The sequence below is a fragment of the Procambarus clarkii genome, chromosome 78 (genome assembly GCF_040958095.1).
Source record: "Procambarus clarkii isolate CNS0578487 chromosome 78, FALCON_Pclarkii_2.0, whole genome shotgun sequence".
Classification (NCBI taxonomy): Eukaryota; Metazoa; Arthropoda; class Malacostraca; order Decapoda; family Cambaridae; genus Procambarus; species Procambarus clarkii.
The window spans coordinates 14,748,171-14,754,696 of NC_091227.1; positions in this window are offsets into that span (position 1 = coordinate 14,748,171).

Consider the following 6,526-nt stretch of genomic DNA (forward strand, 5'->3'; position numbering starts at 1 on the left):
ATGATCTTTGAATACTTTTAACTCTCAGGACTCATTTTATCGTGATCCCAAACTAAAAATGACTCGACAGGGAAATACTTTAAGCATTCTATAGCAATATCTTCAATATTTTCAATATCCAGAACAATATTTTAGTTCTTTTGACTAGTACAAAAATATAGTCAGCAGTTTAGCTTGTAAGGGGAATGGTCAATTATCGATTCTCAATGTCGGATTGGTGAATGGCCAATCTATCGACCATGTCTCTCAATTGTTTCACCTTGTTTCAGCTACTGCCCTCTCAGTAGCTGAATTGAGAGACCTGTCAGTGTGTGTAGTTTGTGTGAAGTGGTTTTCAGTTTCTAAATTACGTTTATGTGTAAAAAAAAAACACTCAGTTTAAGAGCCAGCTCAGTATTAGTGTTTGGTATGATTAGTTTGTGGACTGGGTGATGCCAACATGTTTTTTTTTACGATGATTGGGGTGTAGACTTTCAGTTTTGTATACCTGGTTTTAAATCTTTAAATGAGGGAGTTTTAAACGCTTTCAGAATCACTATGTCAGTCGCAAAAGTGTTTTGTGATAGTGGCAAGAGAAGGGTGAAGAGATGTATGTTGGTGGGAATAATAATGTAGATGGGATGATCAAGGAGTAGTTAGTCTCTTTGTGTGTCTCCTTCTGTGTCTTTATTTCTCTCTTTCTCATCCCCCCCAACCCCCTCTCTCTCTCTCTCGCCTACACACACTTTCTTCTCCACATCTGTCACTCCCCTCTCTCTCTCTCTCACCTACACACACTTTCTTCTCCACATCTGTCTCTCCCCACTCTCTTTCTCTCGCCTACACACACTTTCTTCTCCACATCTGTCTCTCCCCTCTCTCTCTCCGTCTCTCTCTCGCCTACACACACTTTCTTCTCCACTTCTGTCTCTCCCCTCTCTCTCTCTCTCTCTCTCTCTCTCTCTCTCTCTCTCTCTCTCTCTCTCTCTCTCTCTCTCTCTCTTTCTCTCTCTCTCTCTCTCTCTCTCTCTCTCTCTCTCTCTCTCTCTCTCTCTCTCTCTCTCTCTCTCTCTCTCTCTCTCTCTCTCTCTCTCTCTCTCATCCCAGTAATATAACCCCAAGCGAGTCATTCTCTTCCACTCTTGCTCCCTTAAACAATACCTTAAGTGCCTGCCTGTATGTACTCGTATAAACATGCATACACTTACCGCTTGTATAATTTCCCTAGAGAATCAATGTGTTCATAACTCTCAAGCGCCTTTCTCTTCTTACCGTCGGGTGTGTGTACCCCCCTTTACCCCCCCTACCCCCTTTGCCCCCCCCTTCATGGGGGTTCCTTTCCCCCCCCTCAGACCCCTTTGCTTTCCTAAGCACCTCCCCAGCAATCCTCCCCACCCCCTCTCTCACTCCATCAGCCACTTCAAGTCTTTTGTCTACAGCTGGGTTATGCAAGCAGACGATTCTTCAACTGTTTGTCAAAAGAAAATACTTTGGAACACATACAAATGCAATCATTCTTATGCATGTGCATATTAGTGCAAAGATGCGTTCTCACACACGCGCGCATATATTGTATATAAGTTCGATCCTGTAGGCACATCTAGGTAATAATGTATATGTGAGTACACACACACACACACACACACACACACACACACACACACACACACACACACATACACACACACACACCCACACACACACACACACACACACACACACACACACACACACACACACACACACACACACACACACACACAGGGCTAAAGCTAATGAGGAAAAGCAAGACAATTGATCACTGTAAAAAGGCTCCAGAAGGACTTGAATAAGAGGCAGATATGCTCAGACAAATGGCTACTGGACTTCAGTCCCGATAAGTGTAGTGTCATGGACAGAAATGAGGTAGACGGAGGAGCCATACGAGATGAAAGAGAGAAAATTATACGACGGTCAGTGAAAGACAGCTTTTTTTTTTAGGAGTTGTCATAACTTTGAACCCGTTTCAGAAAGCCAACACCAACAGAATAACATCAGCAGCATATGCTATGCAGACGAACATGAGTATATTGACGGTGATTGAGCAACCCCCGCAAGCACAACTAGGTGAATACACACTACACACACACACACACACAAACTACACTACACAGACACGTATACACACACACACACACACACACACACACACACACACACACACACACACACACACACACACACACACACACTACACATATACACCAAAACGCATCAGCACACACTCCCTTCCCTCTCCCCCTCTTCTCTCTCCCCTCTCCCCCTCTTCTCTCTCCCCTCTCCCCCTCTTCTCTCTCCCCTCTCCCCCTCTTCTCTCTCCCCCTCTTCCCTCTTCCCCACATACAATATTCGACTCTATATACTCACAACAGAGAGCAAACAGCCGTATTGACTCGATTCAGCACCCGAATTAAATATAACATGGGGCGTGTGTACCCTGAGCAGACAAATATTGTTACTCCCAACACCGTATACAGTGCCATGCTGGGGCAGCCAGGAAGACGAGGCTTGGCCATAACAATGCACTACAAGATTTGATGCAAATTAGGACACACTTTGATCTCTCTACTTAGAGAGAGAGAGAGAGAGAGAGAGAGAGAGAGAGAGAGAGAGAGAGAGAGAGAGAGAGAGAGAGAGAGAGCGAGAGTGAGTTAACCGGAGGTCAAGAGGGATTTCGGGGGCTGGTGTTTTGAGTCATAATTCCCTGTAGAGATATATGAAAGCCAGGTTTCCACCAATATTTTGGTGCTGGGGGGAATGCAGTGTGAGAGGTGAAATTCCTGCCAGTAGCCAGAGTCTATGGTTAAAGGTAGGTTCTGAATGACTTGAAAGAGGCAATGCTCTTCCTGACGTCGATCAGTGATTCTCTGTGTTGGATAATCTTCTGGGCAAGTTTAAAGCGCTGATTAAGAGTGATCCGATGCTCTGGGAAGTCGATCACTTGGCTAACTTAGTTAATGTCCTGCTGTGTTGCTAATTCGGTAGCAGATATTTAACCCACATAATAAATCCACAAGGGCCGTGTTGAGGGCTCGAACTTACACCCGGGATGATTCCAGACGCTGCTTTAGTCGACTGCGCCACAACATGGTCATCTCGGCCCTTGTGGATTTGTTCATTTGATATATCACGCTATTGTGATTTCTGTATGTAACCCGCAGAATTAATACTCCTTCCTTGAATCCGAAAATCTGATACTATTGTGGAAAAAAATTTCTCCATACCTAGTAGGATGAATGGCAGGTGATGTGGTAGTCTTCCAGGTAGCACTGATCAGAATCTTTGAAATTTGTATAATAACAGGAATTTCTAAATATTTAGACAGAAATTTAAGAAAACTCACCTTTCTTCCACAAACTTTGTGGAGGAAAGGTAATCGTCTCTCTCTCTCTCTCTCTCTCTCTCTCACTTTTTCCAAAATTTCCGATCTTCCGATTATATTAGTATTTTCAAATCATCGAGCCTGGGAAAGGATCAAATCTCCCCTTGTGCTGATGACACTAATTCCTGTGAATTACTGCAGTTTTTCCGTGCCAGGGGCAAGTTCTTCCTGATTACCTGCCACAGTGTAATCTGTTCGGCTCCTCCCCTCTGGTGACCACGGTGCAGATTTTCTGGGCTACTGTGTGGAAGTATGGATCAAGTGTAATACCTTCCCTCAAGTGTAATATCAAGTGTAATAAGGGAGCCGGTCGGCCGAGCGGACAGCACGCGGGGCTTGTGATCCTGTGGTCCTGGGTTCGATCCCAGGCGCCGGCGAGAAACAATGGGCAGAGTTTCTTTCACCCTATGCCCCTGTTACCTAGCACTAAAATAGGTACCTGGGTGTTAGTCAGCTGTCACGGGCTGCTTCCTGGGGGTGTGGAGGCCTGGTCGAGGACCGGGCCGCGGGGACACTAAAATGCCCCGAAATCATCTCAAGATAACCTCAAGATATACCATGAGCTTTTATCTGTATCACTGCGGTTAATGCTCGTCTACTGACCCTCTTGCAACAAAAAATCTATGGAGATATGTTTAAGACATAAGAAATATTAATCCCAAATCCCTTTCCTCACCCTGTACGCTCCTTTCACCACACACACTCCTCACCACACATGCTCCTAACCACACACTCCTCACCACACACTCTTGCCCCATTTCCTCCTTTTTCATCAAACTCACCATTCTCGCTCCATTTAACTTGCACTTTGTCGTCATTAAAGCCCAAGAGATCTTCCCTCGAGTGATTAGACACCAGAGCGATCAATCTTACCCCCTTATGATCAATTTCAACCGCTTTTAATCAGTCACCGTCACACTGGAACAGTTTCAGCAAAAATGAGAGGGAGGAAAGGGTAAGAAGCCTCGCCTAATCGATAACGTTTCTTGAATGTTAAAACTCTCAAGAGCTGGCTACTAATACCATGCTAGAAGGAGCCGTGAACCACAGTGTTCCATCCGTTCACAGGGTCCTCTGTTCATCGTGTTCCCCCGTCCACAGGGTCCCCTGTTCATTGTGTTTCCCGTCCACAGGGTCCTCTGTTCATCGTATCCCCCGTCTACAGGGTCCCCTGTTCATCGTGTCCCCCCCCGTCCACAGGGTCCCTTGTTCATCGTGTCCCCCGTCTACAGGGTCCCCTGTTCATCGTATCCCCGTCCACAGGGTCCTTTGTTCATCGTGTTTCCCCCGTTCACAGGTGTCCCCTGCCCACCATGTCCCCCGTCCACGTCCACAGTAACCGCTCCCACAATGACCGCTGGGGGACTTGCCTACCAACCAATTTAACTTGGCCAGCAGTGTGTCATCAGGGAGCCGGCCAGGCGGACATCAGAGCCGGCCCCCCGTTGCATGGCCTCGCTCTGATAAGGCACGAACTCACAGTTCTTTCAGAAGTTTCACAAAAAAGTTTTTTCTTAATGTTTTTTTTGGAGGGTGTATTAAGTTTTTAGCTTTAGTTTTTTGGTGTTCATTTGAGGGACGATTATCCCATTACCTGTTCATCTGTATTTTATGTTGGCGTGTTTATCTACTACATTGTTTGATTTAATTTGTTATCTTTTTTAGCATAAAAAATTGGATTGGTTTTACTTTTTTTTTTTTAGATCAGGGGGCTGGATTGGAAAGATAAATTACGTCTCTCTGAAATTTAAAACTATTCTACCTCGAAGTTATTGAAGATTTAACCAGCTTTTAGCTATTGTGCAGCTATTGTGCTATTTTCGACGGTGGAGAAAACTAACTCACATTTTGGAGAGACAGGATGAGGCTTGGATTATCTCTTTGAGCTAAATGTTCGTGATGCTCTCCAGGAAGGATTCTATAGTCTCATCGACACAGAACCAAATACTGAACTCGACGGACAAGCTTTTATGTGACTTTTGTTCAATGACCGAGCAGAAAAGGCAAGAGGATAACAGACCTGGACACTGTTACACGAATTTAATTCGTGTTCGTCGAAAGGTACATTTCAATCGTCACTTTAAGAAACTAATAAATACATGTTAGGGTAATGAACAACACAAAGCAGTGCATCGATTTTGAACAGGTTGCAAGCATTTTTTTAAATAAAGTTCAGTCGGAGACTTTTGGTCTGAGAAGTTGGCAGTGGACTCACGTGTTGCGTGGGAAGCCTCTTAGCCTCTGGGGATCCCAAACCCAAGCTGAGAGACAAGGATAGAGAGAATGTAAAGAATGCTGCTTGTTGAATGTCTTAACTATCCAGTGCTGGCAGAAAGATATTTCGCGAACTATGTAGCTTCTTTTCCATGCAGGGGCAGGTAATGTAGAACAGGATCTTCTTACACACACACAATGGAGTGCCGGTTTTTCCCAAATGCCATTCCACGCCCATTACGTGGATCAAACTACCGCCCTGTGGCTTACCGAACACCTTCGAGCTCCCATTCCTTCAAGAGGTGTCGGTGAAGATAAATCTTAGATCATGGCTAATATTCGTTTTCCTTTATCTTTTCTGTCCTGTTCTTTGAATTCACAATTTTATTTTATTTTCTCTCTCTCCTTTCTCTCTCTCTCTCTCTCTCTCTCTCTCTCTCTCTCTCTCTCTCTCTCTCTCTCTCTCTCTCTCTCTCTCTCTCTCTCTCTCTCTCTCTCTCTGTCTCTCTCTGTCTCTGTTTCCTGTGCTCTTTCATTCGTGTGCCTTTCCTCTGCTAGGAGTTGAGAAAGATATACTCTGCCTTGCTCTGTGGCCCCTGGTGATACATGGTACCAATAATGTGTTCTTAATGAGACCAGCGACAGGTCATAAGAGGAGAGGAAGGAGAGAGAGGAGGCAGGAAAGAGAGAGAGAGAGAGGCGAAACAGAGATGTGTCAGCAGCAGGAGAGAAAAAGCAGAGACAGGAAGACTGTAGAATGTAGATGCCAGTAAATATAGGGAGGGAGATGGAAAATGGGAGAGCATCCATCCCACAGGCCTGGACTCACTCCCTACACCATGAAAGATATTTGAGAATTCAACCATCATTTGACTGGATATCTGCGAACCGGTTTTTTGGGGGTTACCATCA